Source organism: Callorhinus ursinus, unplaced genomic scaffold (assembly GCF_003265705.2).
Source record: "Callorhinus ursinus isolate GAN/ISIS: 27379988/994484 unplaced genomic scaffold, GSC_fseal_2.0 scaffold66, whole genome shotgun sequence".
In the NCBI taxonomy this organism is placed as follows: domain Eukaryota; kingdom Metazoa; phylum Chordata; class Mammalia; order Carnivora; family Otariidae; genus Callorhinus; species Callorhinus ursinus.
The window spans coordinates 5,437,542-5,452,847 of NW_027397128.1; the positions used below are offsets into that span (position 1 = coordinate 5,437,542).

The window sequence follows — 15,306 nt, forward strand, 5'->3', positions numbered from 1 at the left end:
CCCTGGCCTTTCCTCTTGGGGAAAATATAACTTCTCTCCATCATTCCAAATCTCAGTAAAGTCCAGTATGCACATTCAGCCTTTTGTGGTGAACTGTGTTGAATAAAGGGATAGGGCTTCAAAGGGGGTGTCCTTTGCCCTGTCCTCCCACTCAGTGAGCCCTCTGCAGAGGTATCAACATTAACTCAGAGGGAACTATAGTTCAAGATGTATAGGTGGTGACAGGGTGAAGCAAAGGGAAATAGTAGCAAGGATAAACATGTGGAACAGAAAAGCAGTACTCAGTGTACAACTCAGTGGTAGACATGAGACGAACCTCCTTTCCCCGCTCAAAATATACCAGAGAGTATGACTCCTGAGGGAATTTGATATTGAAATCTTTAAATATTTATTTTAAATGATAGCCTTATTACTATATAATCACATACCATAAAAATTCACCAAAGTGTACAATTCAATGGTTTTTAGTATATTAACAAAGTTGTGTGACTATCACAACAATCAATTTTAAAATATTTTCATTCCCTCCAAAAGAAACTCCATACTCATTAGTAATCATTCCCTATGATACCACTAATCAACTTTCTGTCTTATCTCTATGGATTTTCCTTTTCTGGACAATTCATATAAATGCAGTCCTACAATATGTGGCCTTTTTGATTTGTTTCTTTCACTTAGCATAATGTTTTCAAGTTTCATGCATGTTGTACCATGTATCAGTACTTTAATCCCTTTTTATGGCCAAGTAATATTTCACTTTAAACATATACCACTTTCGTTTATCCATTCATTTGTTGATGGACATTTGGGTTGTCTATACTATTTGGTTATTATGTATAATGGTATTATAAATATTAGTGTTCAAGTCTTTGTTTGAACATATGTTTTTATTTCTCTTAGGTAGATACCTAGGAGTGGAATTGTTAGGTTATATAGTAACTCTATATTTAACTTTTTAAAAAACTGCCAGACACTTTTTTTCTTTTCTACAATTATTATTATGAATAGCTACTGCTTTTATCATCATAAAAATAAAAAATTCTCAGTAGACAGTTGAAACCAGAAAAGCTTCTGTAACCATCATATACTAATTGATTCTGAAAATCACTCCTAGCTCATCTTGCCACTTTCTTCACACTTTTCCTTTTGTCTTACCCCTAGTTTCTGTCTTACTGGTATTGTAACTAAATGAAGGCCATTATGCCTGGAGAAAAGGAGGGGGTTGCAAAGGCCCTCAGGTTTGAAAGTATACTTGCTGAGTTCAAGGGACAATAGTAAGCAGGTCCATGTGACTGGAGTAGAGCAAGCAAACAAGTGAGAGTGGTAAATGAAGTCAGAAAGGAAACAGTGTCAGTCAAGGAAGGCCTCCCTGACGAAGCAGTATTTGAGCAGATATCTGGAGGGAAACATTCCAGACAAAGGGAGCAACCAGTACAAAGGCCCTGTGTGGGAGCATGTTTGGCTTGTTTGAGGAATAGCCAAGGAAGCTGAGGCATGGCTGGAGGAAAGTAAGTGAAATTGAGAGTGATACGTGAGGAGGGCAGAGAGGCATGGGGTGGGGCAGATATTGTAGAACCTTGAAGGCCATTGAGAGGGTATTTACTTTCAGAAAAATAGAGAGCAATGGGAGAGTTTTAAGGAAAGGACATGATCTGACTTACATTTTGGAAGAATACCTCTGGCTGCTATGTGAGGGGAGGCTCCAGAAGTAACAGGGGTTTTTTAACTACCCTGACTTTCTGAACCAACTGAAAGGAACCCTAAGCTTTACAAAGCCTGACATCCATGGTATGTACAGCTACATCAGCCAGAGGTGTTTTGTTTTTGTTTTTGTTTTTGTTTTTGTTTTTTTCTAACTTAAATTCGATTACAGTGTCCCCTGTTTAACACCTTCCAGTATCTCCCCATTATACTCAGTAAATTCCAGTGTCCTTGCCTGGTGATTTTTTTGTCCTCTTCACCTCCAACTGTCCCCCTTCCTCTCTCAGCTCTAGCCACATTGGTCGGCCTTCCTAGTTGTCCTTTCCCCACATTCATCAGGTTTATTCCTGCCTCAAGGCCTTTGCACTTGTTTCTTTTGCTGGAATGCTCTTCTCTAAGCTCTTTCAATGAATTGCTTCTTATTGGTATTCAGATCTTAGCCAAAATGTCACCTTTCCAGAGACTCTTCCCTGACCTCTCACTATAAAGTAGCCCCCAGGGCCCTTCATACCACAGTACCCAACTTTCTTCTTTCTCAGAACTTATCTATCTTTGTAATTATATTGACTATTTACTTACTGTCTAAATTCATCACTAAAATGTGCGATCCATAAAGACAGGGAGTTTATTTTATTCAGTGTTGTATTCCCACACAGTATTGGTACATAGTAAGCAATTAATAAATGCTTGCTGAACAGATGAATGTAAGAAAATCAAGCCTTTCTTCTCTTAATTTCTCTACCATTGTAGAGATAGATTTCTTGAATGAAAATGTACAAAAAGCAAAGGATGCTAAATATAAAACAGAAAGAAAATGCAAAAAGTATAGCAGAGCTTTACAATAAAGCATGGGTCACTAAAAGAGTTAGTGAGATTGCATCTACCTGAAACCAACAGGTAACATCATACTTAATGGTGGAAGACTGAAAGCTTCCTGCTAAAGCCAAGAACAAGACACAAATGTCCACTCTTGCCAGTTCTTTTCAACCTTGTACTATAAGTTCTAGGGAAATAAGGAAAGAAAACTGAATAAAAGACATGCAAATTGGGGGAAAAAAGAAGTAAAACTACCTCTATTTGCAGATGACATGATCTTGTATATAGAAAATCCTAAAGAATCCGCTAAAAAACTATCAAACCAATAAACAAGTTGAGCAAGTTTGTAGGCAGCTTCTAGGGCAAGAAAGGCTGGTAAATGGGGTTTCCTGCCCCTCCCAAAACTGATAGAGTAACCCACACACGTCCTCGGATACCATTTTCATGGAATGAAACAGTCTAGACAGACAAAAACTCTTTCTGCCTTCCTGCAAGTTTCTCTCCTGACCCATCTCCATCACCCCTTTGTGAAAAGGTTGAAGGATTATATTCTCATATCCTGTGTGCCCTGTTAGCTGTGCCAGCCAAGCTAATCTGTAGTCAGAGTATAGTTATCTCAGGATAAGGAATCGGGACTCTGTAATGTATCTTTTCCTAAGCTTTTGTATTTTTTCTCCCTCTCTCCCTCCCTCTCTCTAGTTTGTTTTTCACTTGGTTTCTTAGCAAATTTCCTTTTGAGAAATTCCAATATTGTCTCATCCGAACCAAAGGAAATAGGATTTGTCTACATCTCAGCTGCTGCAGGGCTAGCTTGGGAGGTCGGAGGTCCCTTGAGGCCAGGTGTGGGGGTGGCTGAAGCCAGCACAGCTGGAGATGCAGGGAAGGGTTGGAGCTGTACAGATTTGTGGGGTTTTTTTTAAATTTTTTTTGGATGATGGCTTAAGATACTGAAATGATAGGCTTTTGGCTAAGGATCGAGTGCATCTCACTAGGGAAGAATGTGGTTGCCTGGAGACTTGCCGATCTGATCAAGATGACTTTAACTGGAAATGGGGGTGGGGTGCAAAACATGCCTATATCAGACCATAAGGCCAGATACTATAGAAAACAGCAGGCATGTCAGCGACAAAAAGATAATAGTGAGAGACACCCAGTGATTTGTAGAAGAAAATGACTGGGAAGGAAATTGGGTATGGTGCTTCCAGCTTCAACTGTCAATGTGCCAGTGTGAAAAGTGAGAGCAGAAAACAAAGCAAATTGGGATTTTTAATACAAAGAAATAAAAATAAATCAAAGATATAACTAAGACTTAGAAGAAAGGGATTCATAACTGAAATATACTCATGGGCACTTCTAAAGACATAAATCTGATAGGATTCAGGTTACCCACCAGTAGGAAGATAGCCCTTTGCCCACCTGCTACAAATTTGTGTCATCCTAAGAGTAGGTTAAGAACAGAGAATTAGGGGAGGAAATACTAAGGGAAATTCAAGAATTGTGGAAATTCACCATTTGCTCATTTATTTAGTGCCCTGCACTCATGATAGGGCAATGAACAAGTCAGACAAGATTCCTGTTCTCATGGAACTAGTATTGAGGGTAAATAAACAATAAACACATGAACAAGTAAATTAACAAGATAATTTCAGATAGTGAAAAGTTCACCAAAAAAAAAATAAAACTGATATTGAAAGACAGAGAGGAACTATTATAGTTTGGGTGGTCTTGGATGGCCTATCTGCAGAGGTGACTTTTGAACTGAAATAAGATCAAAAAGGAGGATAAACTATGCAAACATCTGAAGGGAGAGCATGCAAGCAGAGGAAACAGTGAAGGCAGGACTTGCAGCAGGAACAAGCTTGACCTGTTGGAGAAAATGGAAGATGACCATTATCCCAGTTTTAGTTCTCCCAGATACAGACCCCGAGAAAAGAATTTGAGTGCAGGTAGTTTATTGGGAGATGTGGGGAATACCAGTAGGTCAGCAGGAAAATGACACAGGGAAAGAAAGGCCTCTGGTAAAGGGTATGTTAATAAGCCAGCTACACAGTGGGTAATAGTCTTAATACCTCAGGGAAATGCTTGGAAATGGACAAAACATGGGTCGAAATTACCTCACTCAAGGAGTACGAGAGTTGAAGTACTTATGCTCCAATTCCCAAAATCACTGGTTGATCGCTGTTCTCCATGAGCAGATGACCTTCCAAGCCTCCAGAAAAAGCAGCCAGACACAAAGATACAGACACTGGTCAATAGAAAGTAAAAGTGCCCTGAAATGACAGATCTGAGGGATATGAGAAAGCATTGACAATGTCTGCTATACCTAGTAAGCCTGGGGCAGAGTCAGAAAAAGGGCCAGCTGGAAAGTCAACCAGGGGCCTAATCACCTAGGACCAAGTCTAGTTGCAAACTAGAGGCTGGCAGAGGAGTGTGATTTGGCCTGAATAATGTTTTTTCTTGTTTGTGTTTATTTTGATTTTGTTTTTATTTGCCAATAATTAAAAATCAGAAGATCTCACATCTAAACCTAGATTTCCAGTTCCCTGGAGAAAAAATGTAAAGATCTGATAACAATGAGTCCTCATTTGGCAAAGTGACAATCTGTTGGAACTGAGTAGCAGATCCTCATTTACATTAGGGCCATGTGCCATTCACTTAACCAGTCCTTAAGTTTTGGATCAGTGTCTAGGCATTGTAGGACATGAGAAAGAGTTAGGGTTTCATCCTAGGAGTATGGGCAGGTTTCAAGCTGGGAATTGATACAATCCATTCTGTGTGCAGAAAGAGTCAAGAGTAGAAGCAGGTAGACAAGAAAGGAGGCTATGGGAATAGCCTGGGCAGGAGATAGTCGGGTCTTAGAATTGGGTTACAGTAGAGATGAAAAGCAATGAAAAAATTCCGCATATAATTTGGAGTAGATTTGAAAGAATGTGCTGATGTAAGGAAAAGGAGGTAATTAGGATTGCACCCATATTTCTGGTTTTAGTGTATATGTGTATAGTACTATCACTCATTGAGATTGGGAAGACTGGGAGGAACTGGTTTGAAGGGAAAACCAGAAGTTCTATTTTGAACATACATATTATGTTTGAGATGCCTATTAGACATCCAAGTGAAAATGTGAAACAAGATATATGAGGTATCTCTTATATATGAGGTCAGGAGAGAAAAATTTGGGAGTTATCAGATTATAGAAATGAGAATACACCTTCCATTTCTGGCAACATTATATATGAGATATACTGACAATAACTTCCTCCTATAAAACACCTAGAAATACTGTATAAAAGATAACAAATATTCTTTTAAATACATGGCTGAGCTCAAAAGGAACCAAATGAAATCCCCAAGAGTCAAAACAGGAGCCAAGCTTAAAAGAAGAGCCCTGGGCCGATGCTGCTTTATGAATACCCTGGAGGCAACTATGAATTACTAGCCAAGTAGAGATTGAAGAATTTGGGGTTTGTTTATTTTGGATCCTTTTTGGTTGAAGGAGAGGTACACCACCAAACATCACATTATTCTTAAAAAAAGGCCCTATGCAGTTTTGTCTTTGGATTTACTTTTAGTATCATCTAAATTTTAAGCAATTACATAACCAATTTTAAGGTAAAATATCAACAAAATTAAAAACAACAAAAATTTAACGTTAAAATACCAATGTCCTCTCATGACTTATTTTTTCCATATACAAACCTGGAGCACACTTATTTTCCTAGTGTCTAATACAATTTTTAAGGTAAATTTTTATTGAAGTATAATATAAACAGAAAAGTACATGTATCTTAGTGTTTGGCTTGATGAATTTTCTTAAAGAGGGCACATTGTATAACCAGCACCCAGATCAAGAAACAGAACGTTACTCCAGAACTTCTCCCACCTTATAGCCTACTCCTGGTTACTATCTCCCAAAGGTAATGCTGTCCTAACTTCTAACATCATAGATTAATTTTATCTGTTTTAGAACTTTATAGAATGGAATCATATAGTATGTATTCTTTCATGTCTGGCCTCTTTCATCCAATATTGCATTTGTGAGAATCATCCATCCATGTTGTAGTATGCAGCAATAATCCATTCATTCTCCATTGCTGTATAGTATCCCATGGTGTGGATATACAACTTATCAATTCAACTATTGATGGACATTTGGGTTGTTTTCAGTTTGGAGCTACTGCAAATAGTGCTGTTGTAAACATTGTCTTTTGTCTTATACATGTCTATTGATGGACATATATATGTAATTTCTATTTGGCACATACCTAGAAGTGGAAATGTTAAGTGATAAGATATGCATATATTGAACTTTAGTATATCCAGCCAGTTTTCCAAAGTGTTGTACACTTTGTACAAATTTATGCTCTCACTAGCAGTGTATAAGAGTTATAATTGCCCTATTTAATTTTAGAATTTTAAAATTAAGTGCTAACTTAATTTTTTTATTCTTTTGCATTTTTGCCATTCTAGTAGGTATGAATAAGTATCGCACTGTGGTTTTAACTCACACTTCCCTGATGACTAAAAAAGTTAAGCACATTTTTATATGTTTACTGGCCATTCGGATATTTTCATTTTTCTTTTAGGTTACTTTCCTTTTACTTATTGATGTGAAAAATGATAGATGATAGATACAAAATTTTTTGTTGGATATAAGTAACACTTGTTAATGATATTTTTTAATAAACAGAGGTTCTTAAATATAATGCAATGTAACAATACTTTCTTATATGACTAGCACTCTCAGATCCTTATCATAGCACCTTTGCTTATCTTACCAATTTTCCCACTGATCTACTGGTATTCCCTATATCTCCCAATAAATTAACTGCACTCAAGTTCCTGTCTCAGAGTCTGCATCTGAGAGAACTAAAACTTAGTTAATGGCCATCTTCCATTTTCTCCAACAGGGCAAGAATGTTCATTATATATTTTAGATATTAACCCCTTATCGGATATATCATTTGCAAATATCTTCTCCCATTCAGTAGATTACGTTTTTGTTTTGTTGATGGTTTCCTTTGCTGTGAAGATCCTTTTTATTTTGATGTAGTTCCAGTAGTTTGTTTTTGTTTCCCTTGCCTTAGGAGACACATCTAGAAAAATGTTACTACAGCTGATGTCAGAGAAATTACTGCCTGTGCTCTCTCCTAGGATTTTTATGGTTTCAGGTCCCACATTTAGGTCTTTAATCCATTTTGAGTTTATTTTTGTGTATGGTGTAAGAAAGTGGTCCAGTTTCATTCTTTTGCATGTAGCTGTCTAGTTTTCCCAATACCAGTTGTTGAAGAGACTGTCTCTTTCATTGCATATCTTGTGTGATGCTGTTTTTATCTGCTGGTTTTAGTTGGTGCTGCTGGAGCTTCCACTGGCTTTTGTTGGTGATGCTGAGTAGGCAGAAGGAGTTTCCCCAGGCTATTGCATAAGGGTGAAGAGTACCTCCAATGCTACACCACTTGTGGAATCCCCCTTGCCCAGGCCACCCAGCTACCTGGTTTCTCTTGGTGGGGGCTGGGAGTACCAGGCCTGATGAAGAAGAATACTTCTTCTGGCCCCTTATTATCAACTGATCTTCCCTGTTGATGCTGTCAGTTTCATCTGGAGTTGTCATCAGGATTCCCATTCCATCTGGGGAAAAAGAGTGAATCTACTTGGGCCTCCTTTTGTTGCTAGGTAGGGAATCAGTAGACATTAGGCATGGGTAGCCTTCTTCTTTTGGGTTCAATCATAAAATGTCCTGTCAAGATTTCCTCCAATCCTGGGGTCCTTTTCCATCTTTCAGAATTCTTTTTTGATTGCCCCTTGCATTATTTCCTGGGTTTATCTTTTTTTTAAGATTTTATTTATTCATTTAAGACACAGAGATATAGAGCGGGGGGGAGAGCATGAGCAGGGGGAGAGGCAGAGGGAGAGGGAGAAGCAGGCTCCCCGCTGAGTCAGAAGCCCAATGCGGGGCTCGATCCCAGGATCCGTGGGATCATGACCTGAGCCGAAGGCAGACGCTTAACCATCTGAGCCACCCAGATGCCCCTCCTGGGTTTATCTTATCATTGAGTCTATATCATCTTGTTCAGGAGAAACAAGTCTATGCCATCTTAGGCCCCTCTCCCATTTGTTTTCTTTTTTTTAAATAATTTTTGTTATTATATTATGTTAGTCACCATACAGTACATCATTAGTTTTTGATGTAGTGTTCCATGATTCATTGTTTGCATATAACACCCAGTGTTCCATGCAATATGTGCCCTCCTTAATACCCATCACAGGGCTCACCCATCTCCCCACCCCTCTAAAACCCTCAATTTGCTTCCTGGAGTCCATAGTCTCTCATGGTTCGTCTCCACCTCTAATATCCCCCCCTTCATTTTTCCCTTCCTTCTCCTAATGTCCTCCATGCTATTCCTTAAGTTCCACAAATAAGTGAAACCATATGATAATTGTCTTTCTCTGTTTGACTTATTTCACTTAGCATAACCTCCTCCAGTTCCATCCATGTTGATGCAAATGTTGGGTATTCACCCTTTCTGATGGCTGAATAATATTCCATTAGATATATGGACTACATCTTCTTTATCCATTCATCTGTTGAAGGGCATCTTGGCTCCTTCCACAGTTTGGCTATTATGGACATTGCTGCTATGAACATTGGGGTGCATATGGCCATGGAGAAAGGGGATCCCATTTGTTTTCTTCTAATTTTTTCTATTTATTTTGTTGAGATTCTCTTCATTCAATTATTACAGCCATCTTTTCCCTTTCCTGTTTATAAAAAACCTTTAAAGTCCTTCTTTACCAGTTCTAAAATATGACTTATCTCAGGTTGGTTTATATTGACTTCTGTTTCTCTTGACATTGGGTCACATTTTCTTTTCTTCACATGTTGACTAATTTTTTTTTAATTTTATCTTTGACCTTATGGATTATACAGTGTAGGGGCTGTAGATTTTATCTTCTAAAGAGTGATTTTTGTTCTAGTGGACAAATAAATCACTGGTTGATAATATTGAACTTGCGGGGGCATGTTTTTATACTTCTTTAGGGTGTATCTGTTTCAATTTTGCCCTTAGTCTTAGGGTAAGTCCCTAATCTTTGGAAATAGTCTCCTCTTCAAAGTCAAATGTCTTCTGGGATTTCAGTGGAAACTTTGGGATATTTACCCTTTTACTTGGCAGTACTCAAACTGTAAACCCTGTCTTCCCTGCAGTGGGCAGCAGCTAAAATCTCTGTTAAGGATTTTTAGCCTTCTAGCTATTGTTTTTTGTCAGGTCCTTGGAGTACCCCCAAACATGTTAAGTTCAGGGTTAATCAAGGATATTAGGAGCTCCCTCCATAGTTCCCTTTTTACCAGACTTCTCTTTGCAATTCTCAGCTGCTTTGGCAAGTACAAACTCTGTTTTCTGATACTTCAGGCAAAAATGATATGATTTCTGCTTGAATTCAAGGCATTCTGTGACACAAGAACTGAGGATGGTTCTCAGGGGATAAGACATATAATTTTGGATCTCAACCTATGAGATTCTCTTCTTTTTAAGAGTCAAATATCTTCCAGTTTCTGCCTGGTTTTGTTCATTCACTCTCCAATGCATTCAAGTAGTTGGTCATTTTTCAAATAGTCGGTTAAAAAAAAGATTAGTCTAGAGTTTATTATTGTTATCTGTGGGAAGGCTAACTGATACAACCTACTCTGCTATTACTGGAGCCCAAACTCTCTCTTGCCCTCTCATTTAACTCAGAGCCTCATTATCTCTGATCTAGGCTATTGTAATAAACTCCACAATGGCTCCATGCCTCCAATTGCTCTTGTAATCCATGCTGTGCATTATGGTCAGAATGATTTTTGAACATACAAATCTGATCCTCGTACCTTCTGATTACAATTCTTAAGTGCCCTTAACCCAAACCTGACCAGGTTCGTGCCTATCTTTTCAGCTTCATATTTGGACAGCTGCTCATCCCCCCTTGATATCTATGCTATAACCATACTGAATTACTTGCAGTTTCTCCATTATTTCCTGCTATCTTGTTCTAGGGCTTTTGAACGCTGCCTTTTCCCTGATATTAAAACCAAAAAAATGAAGAAAATACACTGTGATAATAATGATGACAGACAACATTTATTGAGGGCATTCTATGTGTCAGGTGCTTCACTAGCAGTTTTTGCAGTATTTTCTTATTTAGTTTTTGCAACAACCTTATGAAGTACATACCATTGTAATCCTCATTTTGCAAATGATAAAACTGGCTCAGAGATGGTACATGGAGAGCAGGATTATTCTAGAATCAGACTATGCTCTACTGTCTACCACTCAAGCAAAGTATACTTATAGGACTTAGAACTGAAAGTACTAAAATTGCCCTTGAGAGTTAAACTGTTGAATTAACATAAGATGAATATTAACAGAGATATGCAGTGACATCTTAATAAGACAGAATGGCTCCCTTGTCAGCAAGGCTTGACTGTAACCTGATGGAAGTCATTGGCATATCTAAAGAAATAATGTGTCAAACAGAAGGGCAGCTGGTCAACTATGAATGCTACATAGAAAAAGCCACAGAGTCAAACATGAGCAGCTCCCTCCAGACACTTTCCAAAGTATATAGTATCTTAGCCTAAAGATCTAACCCTGATAACCAGCATACTTATTGTGGAGAGGTAGATATCCAGGTTTCTTGGCCAAATATTTTTATAATTAAATCATATAACTAGTTTCCTTCACTTTTATTCCACGCTCATTAGATAAGCTTCCTGTTGTAATTTTGACTTCTACTAGTCCTTGCCTATGGGTAAGAAAATGCACAGGTAAGGTTTACATGTATGTTTTGCAACCATGAAGGGAACTGGACTAAGAGAACATGCTGAGAATGGTATCATGGCTAGGAAAAAATGAGGGACATATCTGGATCCTATAGGATATTACAGAGTCACTGAATTAAGCAGCCTGGAACCATCCCTTCACTAGAGTTCTTGTTGTGGGTGAGAAAGTACATGTTCTTTATTGTTTACATCTGTTGACTTGGCATTTTCTGTTATATGCTGCCAAAAACCTCACATTCCTAATGTATGTCCTATAAAAGAAAAGCCACCTATAGGAAAACTGGTGTGCTAAGGGACCATCTAGATTGTAGTTATAGTAGGAGATTGATGGAATGTTTGTAGAAGCTGAGCAGATTTGGCTGGTCAAAGGTGTGAGTTCCAGAGGGTACAGTAGAAAGATTTAGGCTAGATGAAAAGAGGGGAGGTCAAGATCTGATTGGTTAAGAGGAAGTATGGTGTAATACAGGGAAAACATCCTGGTGATAATGATGTGCTGTGTACTACCTGTTTCCTATCAGTTTCATGCTATGTTCTTCTGTAAATGATATTACTCAATTGTCTTTGCCAACTGGCTTTGGCTAAAGGAAAACACTGATTGGAAATTGGAATATGGAAGGAAGTATAAACAAGGGTATTTTCCCTTCTCTCTCCTTTAAGGAGCATTGTCTGGCAGTGACTGCATCTTCCCCCATGTTTCAGATCCCCATCAGGTATCTCCATCACAATCCCAGATTCCACCAGCTGGCCTTGGCTTTACCTAATCCTTGTGGTTCCTCAGCACAAGAGATGATAGAGGCTTCCTGCTATGACTAATCTGTATTGCTTTGCTACCCTCCATTTGGCTTCTCAGCTCTTTCATAATCTGTGTTACCAATTCCCTATATTAAAATTTCTGTTTTATTCTTTTTCACAGTAGCCCCAAGAACTTTAACATGAGTTACCCTTCTTAGAAATCTTTTAGTCCATACATAATAAAAAAAAATTAAAAAAAAAGAAATCCTTTAATCACCCAACCAGTTCTTAGACCCCCTCCCCAAACCTCCCCAGCTCTCTCCACTTTCCTCTCTTTTCTTTCTCCCATCCCCAAATCCTGCTCATCTCTTAATTAGGGGTATAAGTGTTTTTATTTTTTTTTTAATTTTTAATTCCAGTTAGTTAACATACAGTGTAATATTAGTTTCAGGTGTACAATATAGTGAGTCAACAATTCCATACATCACCTCATGCTCATCACAAAGGTGCATTCCTTAATCCCTATCACCTATTTAATCCATCCCCCCAAACCTTCTCCTCTGGGAACCATCAGTTTGTTCTCCATAGGAAAGAGTTTGTTATTTGTTCTCTTTTTTCCCCCTTCCTTGTTTGTTTCTGACATTCCACATAAGAGTGAAATCATATGGTATTTGTCTTTCTCTGACTGACTTATTTCGCTTAGCATGATACCCTCTAGCTCCATTCATGTCTTTGCAAATGATAAGATTTCATTCTTTATATGGCTGAACAATATTCCATTGTATAAATAAAAGAAATGGTAATTTCTTTTTTATCCACTCATCAATCAATGGACACTTGGGCTACTTCCATATCTTGGCTATTGTAAATAATTCTGCTACAAACATAAGGCTGCGTGTATCCCTTTGATTTAGTGGGGTTTTTTCTAATTCCTTGAGGAAATACCCAGTAGTGTGATTGCTGGATCATAGGGTAGTTCTATTTTTAACTTCTTGAGGAACTTCCTTACTGTTTTCCACAGTGACTGCAACCAGTTTGTATTCCCATCAACAGTCCAAGAGGGTTCCTTTCTTTGCATGTCCTCACCATCTGTTGTTTCTTGTGTTGATTTTAGCCATTCTGACAGGTGTGAGGTGAGACATCACTGTAGTTCTAATTTGCTTTTCCCTGATGGTAAGCGATGATGAACACCTTTTCATGTGTCTGATGGCTATCTGGATGTTTTCTTTGAGAAAGATGTCTGTTCATGTCTTTGGCCCACTTTTTAATTGGATTCTTCATTTTTCAGGTGTTGAGTTTTATATGTTCTTCATATATTTTGGATACTAACCCTTTATCAGATATGCCATTTGCAAATATCTTCTCCCATTCTATAGGCTGCCTCTTAGTTTTGTCGATTGCTTCCTTCACTGTGCAAAAACATTTTATTTTGATGAAGTACCGATAGTTTATTTTTGCTTTTGTTTCCCTTGCCTCAGGAGACATATCTACAAAGGAGTTCCTTCAGCCAATGTCAAAGAAGTTACTGCCTCTGTTCCTCTCTAGGATTTTTGTGGTTTTGTGTATCACATTTACGTTGTTAATCCACGTTGAATTTATTTTTGTGTATGGTGTAAGAAAGTGGTCCACTTTCATTCTGTTGCATGTTGCTGTCCAGTTTTCCCAACAACATTTGTAGAAGAAACTGAATTTTTCCCATTGGATATTCTTTCATGCTTTGTCAAAAATTGACTATAATTGTGGGATTTTTATTCTGTTCCATTGATCTACATGTCTATTTTTATGCTCATACCATATTTTTTTGATTACTACAACTTTGTAATATAACTTGAAGTCCAGAATTTTGATGCCTCCAGCTTTGCTTTTCTTTTTCAAGATTGCTTAGACTATTCAGGATCTTTTGTGGTTCCATACAAATTTTAGGATTGTTTGCTCTACCTCTGTGAAAAATGCTGGTGGGATTTTGATAGGGATTGCATTGAATGTGTAGATTGCTTTGGGTGGTATAGACATTAAACAATATTTATTTTTCCAATCCATGAGCATGAATGTCTTTCCATTTCTTTGTGTCTTCTTCAATTTCTTTCATCAGTGTTTTATAGTTTTCAGAGTGCAGGTCTTTCACCACTTTGGTTAGGTTTATTCCTAGGTATCTTATGGTTTTTGGTGCAATTGTACATTCAATTGTTTTCTGAATTTTTCTTTCTGCTGCTTCATTATTGGTGTATAGAAATGCAACAGATTTCTGTATGTTGATTTTGTATCCTGTGACTTTACTGAATTCATGTATCAGTTCTAATAGTTTTTTGGTGGAGTCTTTGGGTTTTCTATACATGGTATCATATCATCTGCAAATAGTGAAAGTTTTACTTCTTCCTTACCAATTTGGATGCATTTTATTTCTTTGTTGTCTGATTTCTGTGGCTAGGACTTCCAATACTATGTTGAAGAAAAGTGGTGAGAGTGGACATCCCTGTCTTGTTCCTGACCTTAGGGGAAAAGCTCTCAGTTTTTCCCCATTGAGGATGATGTTAGCTGTGGGTTTTTCATATATAGCCTTTATTATGTTGAGGTATGTTCCCTCTAAACCTACTTTGTTGAGGGTTTTTATCATGAATGGATGTTGTACATCGTCAAATGCCATTTCTGCATCTACTGAAATGACCATGTGCTTCTCATCCTTTCTCTTATTGATGTGATATATCATGTTGATTGATTTGTGAGTATTGAACCACACTTGCAACCTGGGAATAAATCCAGCTTGATCATCGTGAATGATTTTTTTTAATGTATTGCTGAATTCACTTTCCTAGTATTTTTTTAAAAGATTTTATTTATTTATTTATCTATCTATTTATTTATTTAGAGCACAAGCAGAGGGAGGGGCAAAAGGAGAGAGAGAGAGAGAATCTCAAGCAGACTCTGAGCTGAGCATGGAGTCCGATGTGGGGCTCAGTCTCACAACCCTGAAATCATGACCTGAGCTGAAATCAAGAGTTAGATGCTTAACTGAGTGACCCACCCAGGCACCTCCAGTTTGTTAGCATTTTGTTGAGAATTTTTGCATCTATATTTATCAAGAATATTGGCCTACTGTAGTCCTCTTTTTCAGTGGTGTTTGTATCCAGGTTTGGGATCAGGATCATGCTGGCCTCATAAAATACATTTGGAAGTTTCCCTTGTTCTTTTATGTTTTTCATAATAGTTTGGGAAGAATAGATGTTAACTCCTTTAAGTGTTTGGTA

The 15,306-nt window shown here is 37.8% G+C and overlaps 1 long non-coding RNA gene across 4 annotated transcripts in view; it reads left to right on the forward strand.

Annotated features, from left to right (window-relative positions):
• Nucleotides 1-15,306, forward strand: part of LOC112814262 (uncharacterized) — a 95,284-nt gene that overhangs the window by 51,964 nt on the left and 28,014 nt on the right. The window lies entirely within an intron of this gene.